Consider the following 26,117-nt stretch of genomic DNA (forward strand, 5'->3'; position numbering starts at 1 on the left):
CTCTCCGCTGAAGACCCCACAAGGTAAGCACCACCAAGAGGCACGAATCACTGGTCCCTGTCACAAGCTGAGACAGTTAGTCTCCAGGTGTCAGCCCACAAGACCCTTCCACACGTGAACAATAACCCCATAGGTACACAGGGGCAGGATCAAAGCCGTGATTGCAACACCTTATCAGGGATTCCACAGGGCCCCACACTCCAGGTTGGAAAGAGCTTATCCAACTCCCTAAGCTTTTGTTTTGTACATTACCATGGCTTCCAAGATCCTGAAACTTTATTTTATTTAACTTTATTTATTTATTTATTTATTTATTTATTTATTTATTTATTTATTTGTTTGTTTATTTATTTGTTTATTTATTTGTTTATTTATTTATCTATCTGACAGAGAGAGAGAGAGAGAGACAGAGAGAGAGGACAAGCAGGGAAACAGCCGAGGGAGAGGGAGAGGCAGGCTTCCCGTCGAGCAGGGAGCCCGAAGCGGGGCTCGATCCCAGGAGCCTGGCTGCAGGACCTGAGCCGAAGGCAGACGCTTAAGCGTCTAGCCACCCAGGCGCCCCAAACCCCCTAAACTTGAACAGGAACGCAGCAACCGTTTGGGGGAGCTCTGTACACTTGCTGAATAAACTTTGCCCTGCTGCCCACCACTCCTCTTCTGGACTACATCTCCTTTCCACGACGCGGCATGACCGAGAACCCGGGCACTGAGGGACCCACAGTCCTGGATCCCAGACTGCTGTCTCATCGGAGAGGACCACATCAGGAGTTCACTAGCGTTCTGGCTCCATGGCTCTGAACCACGTGTGTGTCCCTGGCCCTTCTGGATCTTCGTGTTCTTGTCTGTGTAAAGCGTCCCTCTTTGCCCGTGTTAGTCTGTCTTCCCGAACATGCCTTGGCGTGTCTTGGCCTGGCTGTGCCTGTGCCGTCAGGTCTCCCATCTCGCATCCGTGCTGAGCCCAGATAGGCACAGCTGTGCCTCTAGGAGTGCTTTGGGCTTTGCGAGTCTCTGCTTGGCTACAGCTGCCGGGCTGTTGGCCTGCCAATGGGTTGGCGTAAGGGTTCCTGTCTCTGCGTCTGTCCACCTGTGAATTGGACCCCGTTTCATCCATTTCGGGGTCAGAATCCTCTCCTCCTCCGACGGGGGTGCGTTAGGAATCTTTGGTGAGTCCCGAGAAGTCCTTCACTTCCTGTACCGTAGGGTGGCGCAGTGACGCCTCCTTGGAAACAGAGGAAGGGCCAAGCTCCTCCTGCCGGGCAGCGAGGGGCTCACCAAAGGGTCCTCAGCCGCCCCGCTTAGGGCCGAAGGTCACTCATCGTTCTCCCTTTTCCCGCTTTCAACTACTTTGTGGCCTCAGTCTCTTGCACAATGCGTAGATGTGGGCAGGTTTTCAAAGGCAGAACGTCCTGCTGCCCTCCCAATCTTGCTGTGTTGCCACGTAGCCTGCTCCTGAGCAGGATCGACTGACGTCCGCCACTGTGGTACTTGGTTTCTGTGTAGCCCATGCCCCTTTCCATCCTCAATTCCTGCGTTACGTCCTCCTTTGCTGTCCGTTTCGTGTGTCTGGGAGACAGGCGGACATCTCTGGCACCACTGGATCGAGCTCCGCTAGGCCTCCGAGACCTTGTGCGTAAGCGAGGTACCCAAGGCACCGTCAGGGACATGCGGGGACCTCCAAGAGGTCCTTCCTGCCCCTTCGTTCTGAAATTTCTCTGCAAACGCTTGGCTGACCCCAACGCTAGGGACGCAGCCAATATTGCCACCTGCAGGCCCGGGGCACCTTGGGTCGGTAGAACTCCTGCGCCTGGCGGAACTCAGTGTTCACACCCTTGAGCCCTCCCCGACCCCGTTCACCCAGTCACCACTGCTCTACCCTGGGGTTGCTTGCCCGCCTCTGGCTCTGTTAGCTTCCTACACATGGGTGCTCCCACCCATAGGCTTCCTCCTGGGAAGGGGCTGGCTTCCTCCACGGTAGACAGTGCTTTACCGATTCTACGCTGAACGCCCCTTCTTGGGGGCCCTCCCCACTCACAGTTGCAGGGAACACCCCAGCCTGGGGGAACCCAGGTTTGCCCATAGGTGGACTTGGGTGACGTAGTGGGCGAGGGGCCTGCTCCCGGGTGGGTGTCGTGCCTCCACTTCACGTTCCCACAGCTTACAAGACCCAGCTCTGTGCATGCTGAGCCGACGATCCTACACATGCCCCTGCTTGGATGCACTTGTCCTTCAGGCCACACAGGCAACGCAGCGTGGTTCCATAGGCAAATCCTGCTCTCCTGTTTCCTCTGCGAGTACTTTACGGGGATGCCTTGTATCTCAGGCTAGCCCTTTGACTTAAGGGTCTAGTGACCGGCTTCCTTTCAGCGGGTAGGACTCTGCTTATGTTAGAGCCACACACCCCCACCGCCACCCCACGGCCCTCTCCCTACCACCCTAGGCTCATCCTCTCACTCCTTCTCCTGATGCCTGGTGCATATTTTCTCGGGCGTCCTTGGCGACCATAACCTTTACGTTACACTCTTTGTCCCTGAACGTGTTGAAGGTTATCACCCACTGCCTTCTGGCCACCGTCCATCCTAAGGGGAAGCTGGCTCTTCCTCCCACTGAGGAACCCCGGGGTGTGATGGGTCAGTCCCGCCTCTGTGGGCTACCGAGAGGCCTGTCCTTGCCTTTGCACCAAAGACAAGAGCCCATTGGCCTGGGCATCCCTTTGGATCCTTCCTTCCACTAGGACTGCATTGGGCTCCTTGGATGTGCAGAGTCAGCATTGTCCACAAAGTGGCAAAGCTTTATCACCTTAGGTCCTCAGGCACTGGCTGCCTCTTCCTCTCTCCCACCTCTTCCTGGCATTCCCAATTTGTGCCTGCTGGTGGTCAGCATGAGCTGACCCCTCTCCGTCCCTCTCCCTCTCTCCCTTCCTCTCTCCCTGCAGAGTCTCTCCCTCCTCTCTCCCTCTCCCTTTCCCTCTCTTCTCCTCTCCATCCCTCCTCTCCCTCTCCCTCCTCTCTCCCTCACCCTTCTGTGTCCCTCTCCCTCCTCTCTCCCTCCTCTCTCTTCTTCCCCCTCCCTCCTGCTCTACTTCTCCCCTCCTTTCCCTCTCTTCACCCTCTCCCTCTCCTCCCCCTCTCCCTTCTGTGTCCCTCTCCCTCCTCTCTCCCTCCTCTCTCTTCCTTCCCCTCCCTCCCTTTTCCTCCCTCCTCAGTCCTACTCTCCCTCTCTCCCCCCTCTTGCTCTCTTCCCCGTCTCCCATCACCTGGAGCCCCCAGCCTTCTCCATTTCCACGGCTGTGCTGCTTCTGGTGCAGTATTGCCTCAGGAGCTTCCTTCAGGGGCTCGAGCAACATGACAAGAGCTAGTGTACTTAGGACTGTAGTGGTAACTCCAACGTCTGGGCTGTCTCAGGGACGGTGTTAGAAAATTTTGCTTCTCCCGCCATATGGCCTTTGGTTTTGCTCCCTTCCTCGTTTGCGTCGACAAGCAGATTTTGAAACACTGAAACGTGCTACCGCCAAAAGCCCCGCACTTTACCCCAAGGGGGACCCTCCTGCCCCTTTCCGGTTGAAATCCTCCAGGCGCCCAGACCCATTCCTTTTAAATGAGGCCCTCCCACAATGCAACACTAACCCTCGCGGCCTTGGCATCACCCACGGGGCCTTCCTGGCACTTTAGGCGGTGTCCCTCGGGCACCTCAATGTTCACCCAAGGTGGGGACCGCCATGAGGCGTGGGACTGTCCCGAAGGACCTGGTGAGTACCGGAGAAAGGGCACGCGTGCTGCCAATGCTCGCTGCCATATCCCCTCGCAGGCAGGTAGTCCACTCGGTGACAGACACAGCAGGAACATGCAGCCAGTGGGGGGACCAAAGGCAGTGGAGCGGCCCAGCAGCCTCAGCTCCTCAGGAAGGTGGATAAAAGCAGGCTCCGTGGACCATTCTGCTGGAGCTCTGACATCCTTGGCAGTTAGAGCAGGAGGGAAGGAGGACACGAGAGTCACCCAAGGAAGGAGAAAGCAAAGATGGGAAGAGAGCCAGACAGAGAAGGGTGTGGCAGAGGAAAGTACAGCGGGAGCAAGTCCTACCAGCGGCTTTGACGAAAGACTACCCCGAGTCACTGTGTAGGCTACATGGCCTGCCCATTGGCATGCCACCGAGTCCGAATCCCGGACCTCCCTGGGGCTGTGTTAGTAGCTCTGTAGGCACCGTGGGGTGGCCAGGGACCTTGGCTCTTTGCTAATTTGAGGCCACTTATGTGTGTGTGTTTCCTCTCTTTTGAGGAGAGTCCGGGCGCGGAGGGGGTGAGGGAGGCAGCCCCTGCATCCTGGATCCTGGTGGGCGGCCCCCTGACACCCTTCGCCACCGTTCGGGTAAATGCGGGAAGGCCATGGGCACATCGATCTGGCGGTGGTTGGAGCACCAGGTAATGGCTCCAGGGCTTTCCTTCAGGGTCACTAAGAAAGGGCCGGGGGAGGCTTCCGGGGGTCAGGGGGTCACCCTCTTGAGCCGTTGCATTGGAATTCCCCAGTGCCAGCAGCCTGGTCCCCCTGGACGGCCGGGAAAGGCAACACGGGCTGTGTGATATGAGGGACCTCCGGCTCATGGCCTGGCAGGTGATAGCCGGGAATAGACCAGGTTCCAGATGCGGAGGCCACCCCGGAGGAGGAGGCACACAGGCCGGCTCCCTGGCTGGTGCCTTGGGCGCCGAGGGGCGGGGGTCTGGGCGGGCACACGCTCCGCCCTGTCATTGTCCCTACGCTCCGTGCCCAGCGGCCTGGGCGTGACTCAGGGCTCCGTGTCACAAAGGCCGCATGCGTGGCGTCGCGTCACCGTCGCCCCGTGGCCATCTGGTCCCTAGCTCTTCTGCGCATGCCTTCACCAGCCTCCGGCCTCTTGGAGGCCTCTGCTTCCCGCCTCCAGTTGGGGGCGCCAGAGCTCCACCTGCCGGCCGCGTGCGGGAGCCAGGTGCTGGCTCCTCCAGCTCCTTCCCTCCGCTGCGGGCTCTGCTCCCTCAGCACCAGCACCACATGGAGAGCGCGGCGGGCTCCGGGCAAGGCGGGGCTGCCCTGCCATCGTGGAGCACCTTGTTCCTGGAGGGGGGCCGTGAGGCGCCGGAGCCCTGCGCCCAGGCAGGCGCCTGGGGTGAGGCGGGGCCGCTGCAGGCCCTAGGTGCCGGGGGGATGGGCGCAGAGGCTGTGCTGGGTGCGGAGGCCCAGCAGGGCAGAGAGCAGGCCGGCCCCGGGGATGAGTTGGTGCTGGTGGTGGAGGATATCATGGCGGTGGTGGAGGTCGTGGCCGAGGAAGACCAGGAGGCGGTGCAAGCACAGCAGGAAGAGCAGCTGCAGCAGCTGCAGCAGGGGAATCAGGGCTGGGTCCCGAGCCAGCCGGCGCCCCACTTTCCGCGCTGGAGATGGTTCAGTTCGCGCTCAGCTCTGTGGATGCCCAAGCTACCAGGGCCTACTTGCGGCTCAAGCGCAGGATGAATCAGAAGCGGAGTTCTCACCTGGCTCGAAGAAGGGCCATCATCCAGCGCATCCCCGGCTTCTGGGCCCAGGCGGTATCCTTTCTCCTGCTGGGCTTGGGTTTGTCTGCGGTGGAGGTCCACTGGGAGGAAGGGACCAGCAGAGGCTCTGCCAGGGCAGGAGCGCTGGGGGAAAGGGTCCCCGGCCCCTCTCCACCCCCAGTGGGAGTGGGTCCCCCGTCCGTATAAGGCGCAGCACAGGGGCGTGGGCCTTGAAGGTGGGGGGAAGGCAAGGGCTGAGGCTTGTGGAGACCACATCTGAGCAGAAGCTGCGGGCAAATGCTCTGGGACTGCAGGGAGCACTCCCAACCCTCTCCCAGGGGTCATGGAGCACATGTCCACACCCTGCATGTCTAGTGTAGTTCCACCCTTGGCTCAGGGGGCAGGTCCTGGAAGGAAACGTCCTGCCGGCTGCGTGGGGTATGCCTATTGAGAGGCAGGCCACCCCCTTCCCTGTCCTTCAGAGCCTGTGTTCTTTTCTAAAGAGTACAGTGCCCACCCACTGCTGCGTCCTCATGCGGCTTCCAGAGTCATTCAGCAGGCCGCCACACTTCCCCATACATCAGAAACCCAGACACGCTGTATGCGGTGCTGCAAACTGTCTCCTCAGGCCCTACACAGCCAGGCTGCGGCCCCATGCCCAGGCGCCCCCCCACCCCCCGTTTGCTCCCTCCGTGTCTCTCCCCTCTATGTGCGTCCCACCCTCTCCCTCGCTCCCCTCTGCCCTCCCTCTGTGTCCCTTCCTCCTGTGTGGGTATCTCTGTCTCTGTCTCTCCTTTGCTTTCCCCCCCGTTGCCACCCAACCCCCTTCCCTCCCTCTCTCGCTGAACCTAACGGGCCCTCCCTTTGCCCTGTGGGTGTGCAGCCAGGCTAAGGGAGATGAGTGGCCCCTTTGTGGGCGCAGAAGGCCCCTCCAGCACACAGGCCTGCAGGCCAACACATAAGCAAACACGGCCCTGAGAGCGCGACCGACCACATCTGGACACCCAAAGCAGTCACTGCGTGCCTGCCAAACACACAGGCCAGGGTGACGGTGGAAGGGAGAACAGGCAGGCCCTTGACCTTGTCCTGCCGGGCGCAGACCCTCTCGGAGGCACTGGAAGCCAAGGCACCTGCTGGTATTGAGCAGCTGTGATGAAAGAGCAGGAGCTGAGTGGCTTGGGAGGGCAGCAGGGCCTGGTGGTTCTACCCGTGCCCTGTTTGGGGCCCTTCCTCTCACCGGGAAGGGCTGGGTTGGTCCTGGCTCTCCTTCCATAGCGCTGAAGGCGAGGCTCCTTGACCCAAGGCAGATCCTGAATCACCCCCAGATATCAGCCGTGACGGGTGACCAGGACAAAGATGTGCTCAGCTACATGACCGGTTTGGAGGTCAGCGCTGGGAGTGGGTGGCGGGGGTAGGACCACTGGGAGTGGAATTTGGGCAAGGGAGGGCCCGGTAGTATTGTTCAGCGGAGGATGCAGGGAGCATCTCGGGACCCGTGGAGGACAAGTCCCCTTCCCCTCGTCTTTCTTTTATGTTGCAGGTGGAGGAACTGGGCCGTCCCAAGGACCACAGCAGGTTGATGTTCTTCTTTGGGAACAACCCCTACTTCCAGAACAAAGTGATCCTTAAGGAGTATCACCTTAGCATTGCCGGTAGGAGTGGGCTAGAGCTTCGAGGGTGCCGGGGGCGGGCCGGCGGGGGCAGGTGGGCACTCGGGAGGAGCAGGGAGTGTGCAGGGACACAAGTGGAAGCCAGAGCCGGCACAGGAGGGAGAGAGGCTGAGAGGAGAGCGGGAGAGAGGGTGACAGGGTGTGGGTCCTAGGCAGTGCAGAGCCTCCCCTGAATTTTCCCTTCCTGCAGGATACAGGGCGACTCGGTCCACTCCAGTGCAGTGGTTCTGGGATGAAGAACGTGGAGCTCCCAGCCGAAGACTCGACTCCACCAGCCTTACCTTCTTCAAGTGGTTGTGCGACCCCAGCTGCCCAGGGTCTAACAAGATTGCTGAGGTGGGGCCGCTGAGGCCTTCATTAGCATTGGTGATGGCAATGGGGGCAGCCTGGGAAGGGGGCCCGGGCCCCGTGCTCACCTGGGCGGTTTCCCCTACCAGATCATCATCGAGGACCTGTGGCGCAATCCCTTGCGGTACTACCTGAGGCAGGGAGGCAGCCGACGACACTGAGCAGACAGGAGGACCTGTCGGTGAGTAGCCGGGCCACTGCGTCCTGAAATATGTGTGGGAGGTGCCAGGGCACAGTCGGGTTTGGGACTCAGTTTGGAAACTGAGGCTCAGAGGACCCTGGGCCCCGGATCACCCAGGGAGCGGCTGGAGGGAGAGTAGGGACCCTGGCGAGGGAACTCAGGGCACACACCCAGGGCAGGGTGTCCACTGGGGCAAGTTCATCCGGTGAGCCAGGTGTGAGCCAGAAAGTCTCAGGTCGTTCGGGGGAAGCAAGGCTCCTCCACCCCATTTCTCTGAACACTCACCCATGGCCGTCTGCCGGGTCCTCAGTTCTCCTGCTGGCTTTTCAGGTGGGGACAGTCTGCCAAATTTTTCGAGTGGGGCTCCCTTGTCCCGAGACGCTCCGACGTCCCTCCGTGTTACTGACCACCCCGTGGCCTCCCAGAGCCACACGGCCATTCTTGGCAATGGTACTAGGCCATCTGGAGGAGGGTGGTGAAGCCCTAGAGGAGGAGGAAGCGGGATCCCACAAGGACAGGGCCCTCGGTCACCGCCGCCTTAGCGATCCTCGGCATGAGGCAGTGTCACGAACACCTCCCTTGTGCATCCGTGTGTCGTGTGTTTGTGTGTGTGTGTCGTGGGCACGGCAGCTGTGCGGACGTGGATACCGCAGAACATCAGAGTTGGACCAACGAGAAGCAGTGGAGGAGGCGTCCAGCGTTGTGAGAGACGGGTGGACGAGTCTACGTGGTGCTCTACCCGCACAGGACAGACGTGGGGGAACAGATCTTCAGGGCCAGCTCTAGAGAGTGTCCAGCACCCAGATCGCCAGGGATGGCGGGCGAGTCATAAACAAGTTCAGAAGCCCTATGTGTCTGTGTGTGGATGTGTATGGGGGACCCAGCACACGGCCAGTAGGAGATCAGCCCTGGCCTGTGGGATTCCGTGTGTGCGGGGGATGTAAGGCACGGGGGCAGGGCAGGGCAGGGCTTGGTTGTGGAGAGACCACCGCTCTTGCTCGGCAGGTCAGGGAGGAGGACGGGAAGGGCACACCTGTCTACATGGGAGCCGTGTTCTTCAGGGCAGGGGAAGGGGCGTGCCGAGCGGCACTCGTGGCCCGGTGGCTCTGCTACCGCCCCGTTCACCCCGCTTGGAGAGCTTCTCCTTGTACCTTTTCTCCTGGAAGCGTGCCCTGCATTGCTGTGATGCCGTCCCGTGCATGCTTCCTCTAGTCAGGATCACCACAAAACCACGTGTCCCTGGAGGACTAAGGAGGCGGTTCCTCAGGGTCCCTCACGGTCCCTCCAAACCCACGTCCTGTCCCTCTGCACCACCCACCCATAGGCGTGTGTGTGTGTGTGTGTGTGTGCGTGTGTGTGTGTGTGTGTTGTGTGTTCAAGTGTCTGCATGAGCACACACCTGTCCCAATGTGGTTGTAGGCCCTGTTCGATGATGGAGAGGGACTGCGGGGTTTCTAGCTCTGCTGACTGAGGAGAAAGGGGCCAGTGGCTGACTGCAGCCACATCCCTCCTGACACACAGACGTCGTGGGCATTCCTTGGGTATTCAGGGGTGTGTCTGCCCCTGGATGCCACACGCAGAGGGGCCAAGGGGAGCAGGGAGGGGTGGGAGCTGGCAGGCGTATGTCAAGCGACCTCCCATCTGTGCTGCTGGCACGGCTGGTCCCAGCTGTGGGAAACACCGTGAGGTTTCAGCATGTGCTACAGAGGGGCTAAGAACTTGTGCCCCGATTTGCGCTGTCGGCCAAGGGTCCCAAAGAGTAAGTAAGTCCCCACTGGCAGTACGTTTCTGCAGAGGAAAGAGTCCTGAGGGGAGCGCTCCTCCTGGCCGAAGGGCCGTCCTGGTGTCCGATGAGCTCCAGGTTGGGGCGGTCATCTCTGCCTCCTGTGGACCAGGTGGAGAAGAGGGAAAGGAGAGGAGGTGGACCCTCAGGGCCCGTGTTCTCTGCCTCACCGAGGGGCACCTAGCTTGCTTCTCCTGAGTCGACAGGCGCTTCCCAAATCTACACCTCTCACTACCCCTGAGCTAGCTCCCACCACCAGCACGCCCCCGAGGACGCACTTCCCCAGGTGATGTTCCCCACTAGCTGTGCCACAACTGGACCTCGCAACGTGGGCCCCAGCTCTGTCTTTTTGTTGCCTATCAATGGTCTCTGTGTGAGCGACCCAGTGGCCCCTGGGCTGCTATGCTGACAGCTCAGCCTGTTTGGACTCTTGGCCTCTCGTCTTTGGGGAACTCTGTTCCTTCCTGCTTGTCGGAGCAGCTAGCTGTAGGTAGAGGAGGGTTCTGGCCTTCGGGCTCTGGAAGCCCTGCTGGGCCCGTGGCCCCATGTCCGGAACAGCACTAGGTGGCACCACTGTGTGGCAGTGGTGGGGATCTGAAGCCCGATACACTCCTCAGGAACAGAGTAGTGCGCTGGAGAGCCGCAGTGCCATGGGCACAGGGAGCTTCCCTTGAGCCACTGGAAAGGCTGTTCCCTCATACACGTCTTCCCGGCTCCTTGACTCCTAAGCTGCAGGGCAACCTGGCAGCTCCCATGGTCTGGTCCCTAGGATTCTTCATGTCCGCAAGGTGGAGCTGAAGACCCATGGACCCCACTGGTCCCACGGGACCGGCCAGCATGCCTTAGGCCCTAGAAGTCCCCAGAAAGGGCCAGCCCACCATGCCTGTTTTCCCTGGAACCTTCTGGGCTTCCTCTGGGCTTTCGGGAAGGACCTCCCAGCTATAAAAGGGAGAGGAAAGGCTGGACGGTAGCCACATGCCCTGTGCCCCCAGAGCAAGGCGCCGTGCTGCCTCGGCCACGTGGAAGACCTGTCTGCCGCGGAATGAGGTGGGGTTGATTCGATGCAGGCATCAGCTGCCAGGGAGTAAGTCTTACGTTGCCGGCACCGAGGACTAAGTGGGTGTGGAAGAAGGCCCTACTTTTCAGTCATGCCTGGAGAGACTGGCTTGCATTGGCACCAAAGCAACTGCCCAAAGCTTACTGTGCCGGCTTACAAGCACACTCTGGGTGTCCTCTCACCACGACTGCGAGCCCGCCGCGGGGCCGTGGTGGCCCGGCCTGATATTCCGCTCACGGTCTGACCCGGGTGGCCTGGACGGGCCAAGGCTAGGAAGGGTACGTTCTCTTCTGCAGGCCAGGCGAGCCGGGAACCCCTTCCCATGGCATTCGCAGTGTTGGCACAATGCAGCACAAGACATTCTGTGTCTAGTGGGAAAGGCGTGTGCATTCCTGCTACGTGTGTCCTGGGTGCCGTCCTCGGCTCCTTGCCGCCTGACCTCCCTAACAGCAGACAGACAGGTAGCTCCAGGCCAGCAGACGGCATCACCTGCCACCCTCTTAACAGGGTTCACCCAGACATCCTCTTCAGGGTCCCCTTTGTTCTATGCTCGTGGCTCCTCTAAGGGTCAGTTTCTCTGTCCTCCAGGGCAAACACACTGCGTGTCTGCTTGCGTGGTTGTTGGGTGAGTGTGCTGCTGTGGGACCCCGCTTGGGACCTTTTCCAGGGTCACCTGACTGGGTGCCAGTCACAGAGGGGGACAGGGCTTTTATGCCCAGGGAAAAGAGCTGCTCAGAGGGGTGAATGCATCTTCTGTCCTGAAGTCCTTCTCCCCTAGAGACCGTGTGGCCAGTGAGGGGCCAGAGAAAGAGCACCTGAACCCAAAGACTTAGAGGAAGACGGAGAGGAGAGCAAGAAGAAAGCACAGGCACGCAGATGGACAGAGCACTCTTTGTCACTCTTCTCCTGAGTAGCAAAGGACATGGGCTGGAACAAACTGTGGCCACACTTTCCCCCCACGCTGGCCTGGCAGAGAGCATCGGGGCACCTGTGTCCTGGAATTGCCCTAGATTCTCCGGGGCATGGGCTGACGCTTTCCACACACACTGGTCCAGGGCTCTCGGGGGTGTGTACCGTGTCCTGAGTCCTAGAGGAGTCTATTCGGGTAGGCGAGGGACAGCCTGGCATTGCCTGGCTTCAAATACCAGGCGGAGGGCCCCCCGGGAGGAAGCGGCGGGAGGGGTGAAGGTGGAGGTGTGTCCCGGCGGGACGGCAGGCGGGGGCGCCGCAGCTGGCTCCCTGAGTGGTGCCTGCAGCGCGAGGGGCGGGGCCCTGCGTGGGCACGCCCACCAGCCGTTACCTGATTGGACGCGGGGTTCTCCCTTGTCCTGGGCTAGCTCAGGACTCATTCCCACCAAGGCCGCATACGTGATAGAGCGTCATCCTGGGGCGTCACAGCATGCCCGCTATCCCTTGTGCGCATGCGTTTAGCGGCCCACGGCCTCTGGGAGGACGCTGCCTCCCGCAGACAACTAGGGGCGCCAGAGCTCCACCTGCCCGACCATTTGCGGGAGCCACGTGCTCTCACCTCCAGCTCCTCTCCGCTGCTGGCTCTGCTCCCTCGCGACCAGGACCACATGGAGAGCTCGGCGGGCTCCGGGGAAGGCGGGGCTGCCCCGCCGTCCTGCACCACCTTGGTCCTGGAGGGGGGCCGTGAGGCGTCGGGGCCCCGCGCCCAGGCAGGCGCCTGGGGGGAGGCAGGGCCGCTGCAGGCCCTAGGTGCCGCCGGGCTGGGCGCAGAGGATGTGCTGGGTGCTGAGGCCCAGCAGGGCAGAGAGCAGGCCGGCCCCGGGGACGAGTTGGTGCTGGTGGTGGATATCATGGTAGCGCTGGACCCTGGTGTAGAGGAGGTTGGAGGGGAGCACACTGTAGAGGAATCAGAGGAGGAGAAGGACAAGGAGGCTGAGCAGGAAGCCAAAGTTGCGGTGGAGTCTCAGGACACAGTCAAGTCTGAGGAAGAGGAGAAAGCTGAAGTGGTGGCACGGCCTGAAGAGGCTGAGGAAGGGGAGGCTGTTGAGGATGAGAAGGAGGACACTGAGGAGGGGGCTGTTGCGGAAGAGTCTGAGATATACCTCCAAGAGGTTACGGAGGTGGGGGAGGAAGCTGATGAGGGAAATGAGAAGTCCACGGAGAAAGAGCATGAGGAGGCGGAGAAGGCTGAGGAGGATTCTGTGGACGGAGCATCTGAGGCCAAGGAAGAGGAGGCTAAGAAGGAGGAGGACGCAGATGGTGAAGAGCAGGTGGCTGAGGAAGAGGAGGCCGAGGAGTGGGAGCAGCCTGAGGAAGGGGAGAAGGCTGAAGAGGCTGAGGAGGTGGCTGTGCAGGAGGAGGCCAGGGAGGAGGGCCAGAAGGAGGAAGAGGCGCAGGAGAAGCAGGAAGGGGAAGAACAGCCAGAGGCACGGCGGGGTCCATCCCTGTCCCCGCTCGAGGCTCTAGGGGCCCTGCAGTCCGAGCTGGAGCCCGTGAATAAGCAAGCCAGCAGGTCCTACTCTCGGCTCAAGCTCAAGTCATGTCAGAGGCGGCAGCGTCACCTGGAACACCGAAGCGCCATTATCCGGGGCATCCCTGGCTTCTGGGCCAAGGCTGTATCCTTCATGCTGTCACTGAGGGATTCCGATGTGTCTGGGCCAGTGCATGAGGAACGAGAGGGAGGGGGCTGTTGACTACCAACATGCATCATGGGGGGGAAGCCCCCTCACGCCCCGCAGCATTGCAGAGGACACGCTCATGCCGTGGGGATCAAGACAGCCTGGAAATCCTGGTTCCGGTTGGGCGTGGGGGCCGCAGGGTGCTCTGGGTGTCGCACGAGGCACTGAAACTCCGCTGGGCATCTAGGAGCACTGGTTCGGGTCAGAGTCAGGAATAGCAGCAGGGTCTCTTCACCCAAAACACATTCACACCAAGCACGGGTTCCCCTGGGTAGAATGCTGCAGGCAAGGGGTGGTGAGAGCCCACCCGGTCAGCCTGAGGCAGGAATGTGTGCTGTCCGGGAACGCGCTAGTTCTGCCTAGCCATCAGCACACGAGGATGAGCTGTGGAGGGGGTGTGGGGCGGGAGGGGTGTCTCTCAGGATGCCAGCTGCCTGTGTCCCTGCTGAGATATGTAGCACCACGGGGCGCCGTGGTCCTTGAGGCAGCCGGGGCGGAGGCAGTGGGATCCCGCGGCGGAGAGGGGAGACAGTGCCCGGTTGCTGTCCAGACTCGCTCTGTTGCTGTAGCTCTTTCATCTCCAGCCCTCGGAGCTCCTTGACCGAAAGCAGTTTGTGAACCACCCGCAGATGTCAGCCATGATCAGTGAGCAAGATGAAGGCATACTTGGCTACCTGACGGATTTGAAGGTCTGGCCCGGGAGACTGAGGCCGGGCTGGGGGACAGGAGAGGAGAGGGTGGCCAAAGTGAGTCCTCCCCCAAGTCAGGAGGGTCAAGGTCTGCTGGACAGAGCTTTCACCCCTCTGCCCCACTTTCCCGCCGGGCAGTTGGAGGAACTGCGGTTTCACCGTGAGTGCCGCCACATCCTGCTCTTCTTTCGCAAGAACTCCTACTTCCGGAATGAAGTGGTTGTGAAGGAGTATGTCGTCAGCGCTGCTGGTAAGAGGCCGCTGTCTGGATGGGCGGTGGCAGGTGGAGGAGGGCGGGTTGCCTTCCCCGACTCATTACCCAGCACCCTCTCACACACTCGTCTTCCTGCAGGGTACGGGCCATCTCATTCCCCTCCCATCCAGTGGCACCAGGATTTCGAACGAGAGGCCCACAGCCGCAGGCACCACAACAGCAGCCTTAACTTCTTCAACTGGTTCTCTGACCACAGCTTTGCCGGGGCTAGCAGGATAGCTGAGGTGGGGCCCTGTGACACACAGCGTAAATGACCTTGCTGGCTTCTCCAGCTGCTTGGGATGGACACCTGAGCCCCGCCCCCGTTTCTCCTGCCAGATCATCATGGACGACCTGTGGCCCAATCCCCTGCAGTATTATGTGAGCAAGAAGGCAGCAGGAGAGGGAACTGAGAGGACGACAGGTGAGGAGCCCAGGGCGTGGGCGCCGAGACGTGTGCTGTCGGGATCCCTGGGCCCTGGGCTACACAAAGGGAGACACTGAGGTTCACAGGAACACTCCGAGACAGCGACCCCGGGACAAAGCGCGTCACCCTGACATGGAACGTGGGGAGGTGCAGTGCCAAACGGGTTGTGCCTGGGGAAGCTTGAGGCAGGCGAGGCCACGCAGCGTCATGGAGCAGAGCCGGAGAAGCAAAGCCGGCTCAGCGGCTGCACTTGCGGCAACTGTCATTCTGTGGCCCGTGAACCGCAGCCTCAGGTCTGCGAGCAGCGCATTACAAGGGTGACCAGAGGCACCCTTGGCCCAAAGGTCTGGGTGTCCTGGTGCAAAGCCGCACCCCGCCTTCCCGTCCCTTCTCTGTGTTGATCACCACAGTTGTCCCCTTAAATTCCGGAGGCATCTCCTTTGCCAAGCCCACTGGCCCGCGGGCAGTCATGAAGGAGCACGCTCGTTCATACGTGGCTGGAGGAAACATAAAGCGATCACAGTCGGGGGCAGGGGCTTGGCCAGGGGAGAATGAACGCCATTCCCGACGAGAACCTTGAAACCCTCAAGCAACCTTAAGTATGGCCCAGTGAAGATACCCACTGCTCTCCTCCTGTGTCCATGTGCACGTGTGTCCCCGCGTGCGTGCTTGTGCGTGTGCGTGTGTGTGTGTGTGTGTGTGCGCCATCTCGTCTAGGGAGCTTCATGATGTTGAAATGAGGATGAGGACCATCGCACTTGACGGAAAGCAGTCCGGAAACTTCAGAAGGAGCCGAAGGGTCAACCCGCTTCCTCTCTGCAGGAAATAACTGAAGACAGGTGCCGGGGTGAAACAAGGCCTGTTGAGGCCCCGGGAGCCCTGGAGAAATATCGAAATGTAAATAAACAACGTCAAGTGTGTTTCCGTGCGTGTGTGTGTGTGTGTGTGTGTGTGTGTGCGTGTGTCTGTGTGCTCTGGCACACGCACTCTTCCTCCTGGAAGGGGCTCCAGGGGACTGACTGAACACAGCGGCTGCATGTCGGTGTTTTCCTTCTGCGCCTGGGCTTCCCCAGTCTGTGGATCGGCCTGTCCTGTAGGCTTGCCCACAGTGCTAGGACACGCATGGTCTGGGACTGCATCCCAGGGGGCAGAGGTACCGTTCCCCCAGGCCCAGTGGGGCTGGGCAGGGAGAAGACCTGATCGAAAGGCCAGCCAACCGGGGCTCATCTCTTCCCTGGGGAAATGAGGGAGTTCAAGGAAAGGGAATAACGAGCCAGGGACAAACACGTCCAGTAGCCAGGTTAGGTGGACGCCGATGGTGGCCTCCAGGGATGCTCCCTGGTGGATGGCCTCAGACACACCCACCGCACATTCCATGGGGGGAGGACTCAAGGTCCATGACTCTGTCGAACCCAGTGCCACTGCTCTCCCCAGGTCTAGGAACGCACACAGCCTCCTGCTGACACAGTCAGGCTCTGAGGACCAGCAACCACGTTAAGGAGTGAGGGCCAGGCTGTATGGAGGGACTGTGGGAGAGGGGACAGAGGGAGCTGGGAGGGTAGGAAACATGACCCTCTCGTCCCGGCACAAGGGCCCAGGAGAAAGGAGAGATTGCAGGGGGACACACACACACGCACGCTCACACACAGTGGTGCACAGACACTGCGTCCTCACACACACACTCAAACAGCCGCACCCACAAGCTGACACAGACACTCAGGTGCACCCTCAGTCACCCACCCCCACACACACTCCACTCCCTCACATGTCCTGGCACACACAAGCTCACACAGCCACGCTCTGCGGGCATCTCTAGTGCCCTGACTCCCTAGGGCCCTCGTTTGGGCTCCCCCAGACGACAAAGAGGCGGAGGCGTGCGGGAGGGGTGGTATGGTTCCTCAGGACTGGCAAGGCCCAGTCCACGCAGCGGTGTGCTGTCTGTCCCATGACCACTGTGGTGCTGAGATTCCTGTTTCCACATGGGCTGAAGGCGTTTGCCCAAGGCCCTCTCTCCGCTGAAGACCCCACAAGGTAAGCACCACCAAGAGGCACGAATCACTGGTCCCTGTCACAAGCTGAGACAGTTAGTCTCCAGGTGTCAGCCCACAAGACCCTTCCACACGTGAACAATAACCCCATAGGTAGACAGGGGCAGGATCAAAGCCGTGATTGCAACACCTTATCAGGGATTCCACAGGGCCCCACACTCCAGGTTGGAAAGAGCTTATCCAGCTCCCTAAACTTTTGTTTTGTACATTACCGTGGCTTCCAAGATCCTGAAACTTTATTTTATTTAAATTTATTTATTTATTTATTTATTTATTTATTTATTTATTTATTTATTTATTCATTTATTTATTTATCTGACAGAGAGAGAGAGAGAGAGAGAGAGAGCGCACAAGCAGGGAAACAGCCGAGGGAGAGGGAGAGGCAGGTTTCCCGTCGAGCAGGGAGCCCGAAGCGGGGCTCGATCCCAGGAGCCTGGCTGCAGGACCTGAGCCGATGGCAGACGCTTAAGCGTCTAGCCACCCAGGCGCCCCAAACTCCCTAAACTTGAACAGGAACACAGCAACCCTTTGGGGGAGCTCTGTACACTTGCTGAATAAACTTTGCCCTGCTGCCCACCACTCCTCTTCTGGACTACATCTCCTTTCCACGACACGGCATGACCGAGAACCCGGGCACTGAGGGACCCACAGTCCTGGATCCCAGACTGCTGTCTCATCGGAGAGGACCACATCAGGAGTTCACTAGCATTCTGGCTCCATGGCTCTGAACCACGTGTGTGTCCCTGGCCCTTCTGGATCTTCGTGTTCTTGTCTGTGTAAAGCGTCCCTCTTTGCCCGTGTTAGTCTGTCTTCCCGAACATGCCTTGGCGTGTCTTGGCCCGGCTGTGCCTGTGCCGTCAGGTCTCCCATCTCGCATCCGTGCTGAGCCCAGATAGGCACAGCTGTGCCTCTAGGAGTGCTTTGGGCTTTGCGAGTCTCTGCTTGGCTACAGCTGCCGGGCCGTTGGCCTGCCAATGGGTTGGCGTAAGGGTTCCTGTCTCTGAGTCTGTCCACCTGTGAATCGGACCCCGTTTCATCCATTTCGGGGTCAGAATCCTCTCCTCCTCCGACGGGGGCGCGTTAGGAATCTTTGGTGAGTCCCAAGACGTCCTTCACTTCCTGTACCGTAGGGTGGCGCAGTGACGCCTCCTTGGAAACAGAGGAAGGGCCAAGCTCCTCCTGCCGGGCAGCGAGGGGCTCACCAAAGGGTCCTCAGCCGCCCCGCTTAGGGCCGAAGGTCACTCATCGTTCTCCCTTTTCCCGCTTTCAACTACTTTGTGGCCTCAGTCTCTTGCACAGTGCGTTGATGTGGGCAGGTTTTCAAAGGCAGAACATCCTGCTGCCCTCCCAATCTTGCTGTGTTGCCGCGTAGCCTGCTCCTGAGCAGGACCGACTGATGTCCGCCACTGTGGTACTTGGTTTCTGTGTAACCCATGCCCCTTTCCATCCTCAATTCCTGCGTTACGTCCTCCTTTGCTGTCCGCTTCGTGTGTCTGGGAGACAGGCGGACATCTCTGGCACCACTGGATCGAGCTCCGCTAGGCCTCCGAGACCTTGTGCGTGAGCGAGGTACCCAAGGCACCGTCAGGGACATGCGGGGACCTCCAAGAGGTCCTTCCTGCCCCTTCGTTCTGAAATTCCTCCGCAAACGCTTGGCTGACCCCAACGCTAGGGACGCAGCCAATATTGCCACCTGCAGGCCCGGGGCACCTTGGGTCGGTAGAACTCCTGCGCCTGGCGGAACTCAGTGTTCACACCCCGACCCCGTTCACCCCGTCACCACTGCTCTACCCTGGGGTTGCTTGCCCGCCTCTGGCTCTGTTAGCTTCCTACACATGGGTGCTCCCACCCGTAGGCTTCCTTCTGGGAAGGGGCTGGCTTCCTCCACGGTAGACTGTGCTTTACCGATTCTACGCTGAACGCCCCTTCTTGGGGGCCCTCCCCACTCACAATTGCAGGGAACACCCCAGCCTGGGGGAACCCAGGTTTGCCCATACGTGGACTTGGTTGACGTAGTGGGCGAGGGGCCTGCTCCCGGCTGGGTGTCGTGACTCCACTTCACGTTCCCACAGCTTACAAGACCCAGCTCTGTGCATGCTGAGCCGACGATCCTACACGTGCCCCTGCTTGGATGCACTTGTCCTTCAGGCCACACAGGCAACGCAGCGTGGTTCCATAGGCAAATCCTGCTCTCCTGTTTCCTCTGCGAGTACTTTACGGGGATGCCTTGTATCTCAGGCTAGCCCTTTGACTTAAGGGTCTAGTGACCGGCTTCCTTTCAGCGGGTAGGACTCTGCTTATGTTAGAGCCACACACCCCCACCGCCACCCCACGGCCCTCTCCCTACCACCCTAGGCTCATCCTCTCACTCCTTCTCCTGATGCCTGGTGCATATTTTCTCGGGCGTCCTTGGCGACCATAACCTTTACGTTACACTCTTTGTCCCTGAACGTGTTGAAGGTTATCACCCACTGCCTTCTGGCCACCGTCCATCCTAAGGGGAAGCTGGCTCTTCCTCTCACTGAGGAACCCCGGGGTGTGATGGGTCAGTCCCGCCTCTGTGGGCTGCCGAGAGGCCTGTCCTTGCCTTTGCACCAAAGACAAGAGCCCATTGGCCTGGGCATCCCTTTGGATCCTTCCTTCCACTAGGACTGCATTGGGCTCCTTGGATGTGCAGAGTCAGCATTGTCCGCAAAGTGGCAAAGCTTTATCACCTTAGGTCCTCATGCACTGGCTGCCTCTTCCTCTCTCCCACCTCTTCCTGGCATTCCCAATTTGTGCCTGCTGGTGGTCAGCATGAGCTGACCCCTCTCCCTCCCTCTCCCTCTCTCCCTTCCTCTCTCCCTGCAGAGTCTCTCCCTCCTCTCTCCCTCTCCCTTTCCCTCTCTTCTCCTCTCCATCCCTCCTCTCCCTCTCCCTCCTCTCTCCCTCACCCTTCTGTGTCCCTCTCCCTCCTCTCTCCCTCCTCTCTCTTCTTCCCCCTCCCTCCTCCTCTACTTCTCCCCTCCTTTCCCTCTCTTCACCCTCTCCCTCTCCTCCCCCTCTCCCTTCTGTGTCCCTCTCCCTCCTCTCTCCCTCCTCTCTCTTCCTTCCCCTCCCTCCCTTTTCCTCCCTCCTCAGTCCTACTCTCCCTCTCTTCCCCCTCTTGCTCTCTTCCCCGTCTCCCATCACCTGGAGCCCCCAGCCTTCTCCATTTCCACGGCTGTGCTGCTTCTGGTGCAGTATTGCCTCAGGAGCTTCCTTCAGGGGCTGGAGCAACATGACAAGAGCTAGTGTACTTAGGACTGTAGTGGTAACTCCAACGTCTGGGCTGTCTCAGGGACGGTGTTAGAAAATTTTGCTTCTCCCGCCATATGGCCTTTGGTTTTGCTCCCTTCCTCGTTTGCTTCAACAAGCAGATTTTGAAACACTGAAACGTGCTACCGCCAAAAGCCCTGCACTTTACCTCAAGGGGGACCCTCCTGCCCCTTTCCGGTTGAAATCCTCCAGGCGCCCAGACCCATTCCTTTTAAATGAGGCCCTCCCACAATGCAACACTAACCCTCGCGGCCTTGGCATCACCCACGCGGGCTTCCTGGCACTCAAGGCGGTGTCCCTCGGGCACCTCAATGTTCACCCAAGGTGGGGACCGCCATGAGGCGTGGGACTGTCCCGAAGGACCTGGTGAGTACCGGAGAAAGGGCACGTGTGCTGCCAATGCTCGCTGCCATATCCCCTCGCAGGCAGGTAGTCCACTCGGTGACAGACACAGCAGGAACATGCAGCCAGTGGGGGGACCAAAGGCAGTGGAGCTGCCCAGCAGCCTCAGCTCCTCAGGAAGGTGGATAAAAGCAGGCTCCGTGGACCATTCTGCTGGAGCTCTGACATCCTTGGCAGTTAGAGCAGGAGGGAAGGAGGACACGAGAGTCACCCAAGGAAGGAGAAAGCAAAGATGGGAAGAGAGCCAGACAGAGAAGGGTGTGGCAGAGGAAAGTACAGCGGGAGCAAGTCCTACCAGCGGCTTTGACGAAAGACTACCCCGAGTCACTGTGTAGGCTACATGTCCTGCCCATTGGCATGCCACCGAGTCCGAATCCCGGACCTCCCTGGGGCTGTGTTAGTAGCTCTGTAGGCTCCGTGGGGTGGCCAGGGACCTTGGCTCTTTGCTAATTTGAGGCCACTTATGTGTGTGTGTTTCCTCTCTTTTGAGGAGAGTCTGGGCGCGGAGGGGGTGAGGGAGGCAGCCCCTGCATCCTGGATCCTGGTGGGCGGCCCCCTGACACCCTTCGCCACTGTTCAGGTAAATGCGGGAAGGCCATGGGCACAGCGATCTGGCGGTGGTTGGAGCATCAGGTAATGGCTCCAGGGCTTTCCTTCAGGGTCACTAAGAAAGGGCCGGGTGAGGCTTCCGGGGGTCAGGGGGTCACCCTCTTGAGCCGTTGCATTGGAATTCCCCAGTGCCAGCAGCCTGGTCCCCCTGGACGGCCGGGAAAGGTAACACGGGCTGTGTGATATGAGGGACCTCCGGCTCATGGCCTGGCAGGTGATAGCCGGGAATAGACCAGGTTCCAGATGCGGAGGCCACCCCGGAGGAGGAGGCACACAGGCCGGCTCCCTGGCTGCTGCCTTCGGGGCCGAGGGGCGGGGGTCTGGGCGGGCACACGCTCCGCCCTGTCATCCTCCGTACGCTCCGTGCCCAGCGGCCTGGGCGTGACTCAGGGCTCCGTGTCACAAAGGTCGCATGCGTGGCGTCGCGTCACCGTCGCCCCGTGGCCATCTGGTCCCTAGCTCTTCTGCGCATGCCTTCACCAGCCTCCGGCCTCTTGGAGGCCTCTGCTTCCCGCCTCCAGTTGGGGGCGCCAGAGCTCCACCTGCCGGCCGCGTGCGGGAGCCAGGTGCTGGCTCCTCCAGCTCCTTCCCTCCGCTGCTGGCTCTGCTCCCTCAGGACCAGCACCACATGGAGAGCGCGGCGGGCTCCGGGCAAGGCGGGGCTGCCCTGCCATCCTGGAGCACCTTGTTCCTGGAGGGGGGCCGTGAGGCGCCGGAGCCCTGCGCCCAGGCAGGCGCCTGGGGTGAGGCGGGGCCGCTGCAGGCCCTAGGTGCCGGGGGGATGGGCGCAGAGGCTGTGCTGGGTGCGGAGGCCCAGCAGGGCAGAGAGCAGGCTGGCCCCGGGGACGAGTTGGTGCTGGTGGTGGAGGATATCATGGCGGTGGTGGAGGTCGTGGCCGTGGAAGACCAGGAGGCGGTGCAAGCACAGCAGGACGAGCAGCTGCAGCAGCTGCAGCAGGGGGAGTCAGGGCCGGGTCCCGAGCCAGCCGGCGCACCACTTGCCGCGCTGGAGATGGTTCAGTTCGCGCTCAGCTCTGTGGATGCCCAAGCTACCAGGGCCTACTTGCGGCTCAAGCACAGGATGAATCAGAAGCGGAGTTCTCACCTGGCTGGAAGAAGGGCCATCATCCAGCGCATCCCCGGCTTCTGGGCCCAGGCGGTATCCTTCCTCCTGCTGGGCTTGGGTTTGTCTGCGGTGGAGGACCACTGGGAGGAAGGGACCAGCAGAGGCTCTGCCAGGGGCAGGAGCGCTGGGGGAAAGGGTCCCCGGCCCCTCTCCACCCCCAGTGGGAGTGGGTCCCCCGTCCCTATAAGGCGCAGCACAGGGGCGTGGGCCTTGAAGGTGGGGGGAAGGCAAGGGCTGAGGCTTGTGGAGACCACGTCTGAGCAGAAGCTGCGGGCAAATGCTCTGGGACTGCAGGGAGCACTCCCAACACTCTCCCAGGTGTCATGGAGCACATGTCCACACCCTGCATGTCTAGTGTAGTTCCACCCTTGGCTCGGAGCAGGTCCTGGAAGGAAACGTCCTGCCGGCTGCGTGGGGCATGCCCATTGAGAGGCAGGCCACCCCCTTCCCTGTCCTTCAGAGCCTGTGTTCTTTTCTAAAGAGTACAGTGCCCACTCACTGCTGCGTCCTCATGCGGCTTCCAGAGTCATTCAGCAGGCCGCCACGCTTCCCCATACATCAGAAACCCAGACACGCTGTATGCGGTGCTGCAAACTGTCTCCTCAGGCCCTACACAGCCAGGCTGCGGCCCCATGCCCAGGCGCCCCCCCACCCCCCGTTTCCTCCCTCCGTGTCTCTCCCCTCTATGTGCGTCCCACCCTCTCCCTCGCTCCCCTCTGCCCTCCCTCTGTGTCCCTTCCTCCTGTGTGGGTATCTCTGTGTCTGTCTCTCCTTTGCTTTCCCTCCCGTTGCCACCCAACCCCTTTCCCTCCTTCTCTCGCTGAACCTAACGGGCCCTCCCTTTGCCCTGTGGGTGTCCAGCCAGGCTAAGGGAGATGAGTGGCCCCATTGTGGGCACAGAAGGCCCCTCCAGGACACAGGCCTGCAGGCCAACACATAAGCAAACACAGCCCTGAGAGCGCGACCGACCACATCTGGACACCCAAAGCAGTCACTGCCTGCCTGCCAAACACACAGGCCAGGGTGACGACGGTGGAAGGGAGAACAGGCAGGCCCTTGACCTTGTCCCGCCGGGCGCAGACCCTCTCGGAGGCACTGGAAGCCAAGGCACCTGCTGGTATTGAGCAGCTGTGATGAAAGAGCAGGAGCTGAGTGGCTTGGGAGGGCAGCAGGGCCTGGTGGTTCTACACGTGCCCTGTTTGGGGCCCTTCCTCTCACCGGGAAGGGCTGGGTTGGTCCTGGCTCTCCTTCCATAGCGCTGAAGGCGAGGCTCCTTGACCCAAGGCAGATCCTGAATCACCCCCAGATATCAGCCGTGACGGGTGCCCAGGACAAAGATGTGCTCAGCTACATGACCGATTTGGAGGTCAGCGCTGGGAGTGGGTGGCGGGGTAGGACAATTGGGAGTGGAATTTGGGCAGGAGAGGGCCCGGCAGTATTGTTCAGCGGGACATGCAGGGAGCATCTCGGGACCCGTGGAGGACAAGTCCCCTTCCCCTCGTCTTTCTTTTATGTTGCAGGTGGAGGAACTGGGCCGTCCCAAGGACCACAGCACGTTGATGTTTTTCTTTGGGAACAACCCCTACTTCCAGAACAAAGTGATCCTTAAGGAGTATCACCTTAGCATTGCCGGTAGGAGTGGGCTAGAGCTTCGAGGGTGCCGGGGGCGGGCCGGCGGGGCAGGTGGGCACTCGGGAGGAGCAGGGGGTGTGTAGGGACACAAGTGGAAGCCAGAGCCGGCACAGGAGGGAGAGAGGCTGAGAGGAGAGCGGGCGAGAGGGCGACAGGGTGTGGGTCCTAGGCAGTGCAGAGCCTCCCCTGAATTTTCCCTTCCTGCAGGATACAGGGCGACTCGGTCCACTCCAGTGCAGTGGTTCTGGGATGAAGAACGTGGAGCTCCCAGCCGAAGACTCGACTCCACCAGCCTTACCTTCTTCAAGTGGTTGTGCGACCCCAGCTGCCCAGGGTCTAACAAGATTGCCGAGGTGGGGCCGCTGAGGCCTTCATTAGCATTGGTGATGGCAATGGGGGCAGCCTGGGAAGGGGGCCCGGGCCCCGTGCTCACCTGGGCGGTTTCCCCTACCAGATCATCATCGAGGACCTGTGGCGCAATCCCTTGTGGTACTACCTGAGGCAGGGAGGCAGCCGACGACACTGAGCAGACAGGAGGACCTGTCGGTGAGTAGCCGGGCCACTGCGTCCTGAAATATGTGTGGGAGGTGCCAGGGCACAGTCGGGTTTGGGACTCAGTTTGGAAACTGAGGCTCAGAGGACCCTGGGCCCCGGATCACCCAGGGAGCGGCTGGAGGGAGAGTAGGGACCCTGGCGAGGGAACTCAGGGCACACACCCAGGGCAGGGTGTCCACTGGGGCAAGTTCATCCGGTGAGCCAGGTGTGAGCCAGAAAGTCTCAGGTCGTTCGGGGGAAGCAAGGCTCCTCCACCCCATTTCTCTGAACACTCACCCATGGCCGTCCGCCGGGTCCTCAGTTCTCCTGCTGGCTTTTCAGGTGGGGACAGTCTGCCAAATTTTGGGAGTGGGGCTCCCTTGTCCCGAGACGCTCTGATGTCCCTCCGTGTTACGGACCACCCCGTGGCCTCCCAGAGCCACACGGCCATTCTTGGCAATGGTACTAGGCCATCTGGAGGAGGGTGGTGAAGCCCTAGAGGAGGAGGAAGCGGGATCCCACAAGGACAGGGCCCTCGGTCACCGCCGCCTTAGCGATCCTCGGCATGAGGCAGTGTCACGAACACCTCCCTTGTGCGTCCGTGTGTCGTGTGTTTGTGTGTGTGTGTCGCGGGCACGGCAGCTGTGCGGACGTGGACACCGCAGAGCATCAGAGTTGGACCAGCGAGAAGCAGTGGAGGAGGCGTCCAGCGTTGTGAGAGACGGGTGGACGTGTCTACGTGGTGCTCTGCCCGCACAGGACAGACGTGGGGGAACAGATCTTCAGGGCCAGCTCTAGAGAGTGTCCAGCACCCAGATCGCCAGGGATGGCGGGCGAGTCATAAACAAGTTAAGAAGCCCTATGTGTCTGTGTGTGGATGTGTATGGGGGACCCAGCACACGGCCAGTAGGAGATCAGCCCTGGCCTGTGGGATTCCGTGTGTGCGGGGGATGTAAGGCACGGGGGCAGGGCAGGGCAGGGCTTGGTTGTGGAGAGACCACCACTCTTGCTCGGCAGGTCAGGGAGAAGGACGGGAAAGGGGACACCTCTCTACATGGGAGCCGTGTTCTTCAGGGCAGGGGAAGGGGCGTGCCGAGCGGGGCACTCGTGGCCCGGTGGCTCTGCTACCGCCCCGTTCACCCCGCTTGGAGAGCTTCTCCCTGTACCCTTTCTCCTGGAAGCGTGCCCTGCATTGCTGTGATGCCGTCCCGTGCATGCTTCCTCTAGTCAGGATCACCACAAAACCACGTGTCCCTGGAGGACTAAGGAGGCGGTTCCTCAGGGTCCCTCACGGTCCCTCCAAACCCATGTCCTGTCCCTCTGCACCACCCTCCCACAGGCGTGCATGTGTGTGTGTGTGCATGCGTGTGTGTATGCCTACCCACCCGTGTGTGCCTCTGGTTGGAGACTGTGTGTCTATTGTGTGTTTCTCATTTTACACAAGCACAGGTGCGTGTACTAGGGTGGTCAAGGGTGCATACCTCTGTGTCTGCCCACTTGTGTGCCTGTGTGAATTTTCTCTGTGTGTTTTTTTTTAAAGAACTTATTTATTTATTTAACCGACAGAGAGACAGCGAGAGCGGGAACACAGGCAGGGTGGTGGAGAGGTAGGAGCAGGCTCCCAGAGGACGAGCCTGATGTGGGGCTCGATCCGAGAACGCCGCGAGATCACCCTGAGCCGCAGGCAGACGCTTAATGACTGAGCCACCCAGGCGCCCCTGTCTCTTTGGGTTTTTGTATGCATGGATACCTGTGTGTCTATGTTTGTCTGTGTGTCTCTGTCAGCCAGATGGTTTGGGGAGAATTGTGTATGCTTCAACGCAGAGGTCCGTGTATGTTCATTGGGTGTGTTCCCCATGCCTGTGTGTAAGGCCCACTGTGAGGCCCACTGTGTATGCCTGGAAGAAAATGACCATGGG

This window comes from Ursus americanus, chromosome 37 (genome assembly GCF_024610735.1).
Source record: "Ursus americanus isolate L20-20 chromosome 37, mUrsAme1.1.p, whole genome shotgun sequence".
In the NCBI taxonomy this organism is placed as follows: Eukaryota; Metazoa; Chordata; class Mammalia; order Carnivora; family Ursidae; genus Ursus; species Ursus americanus.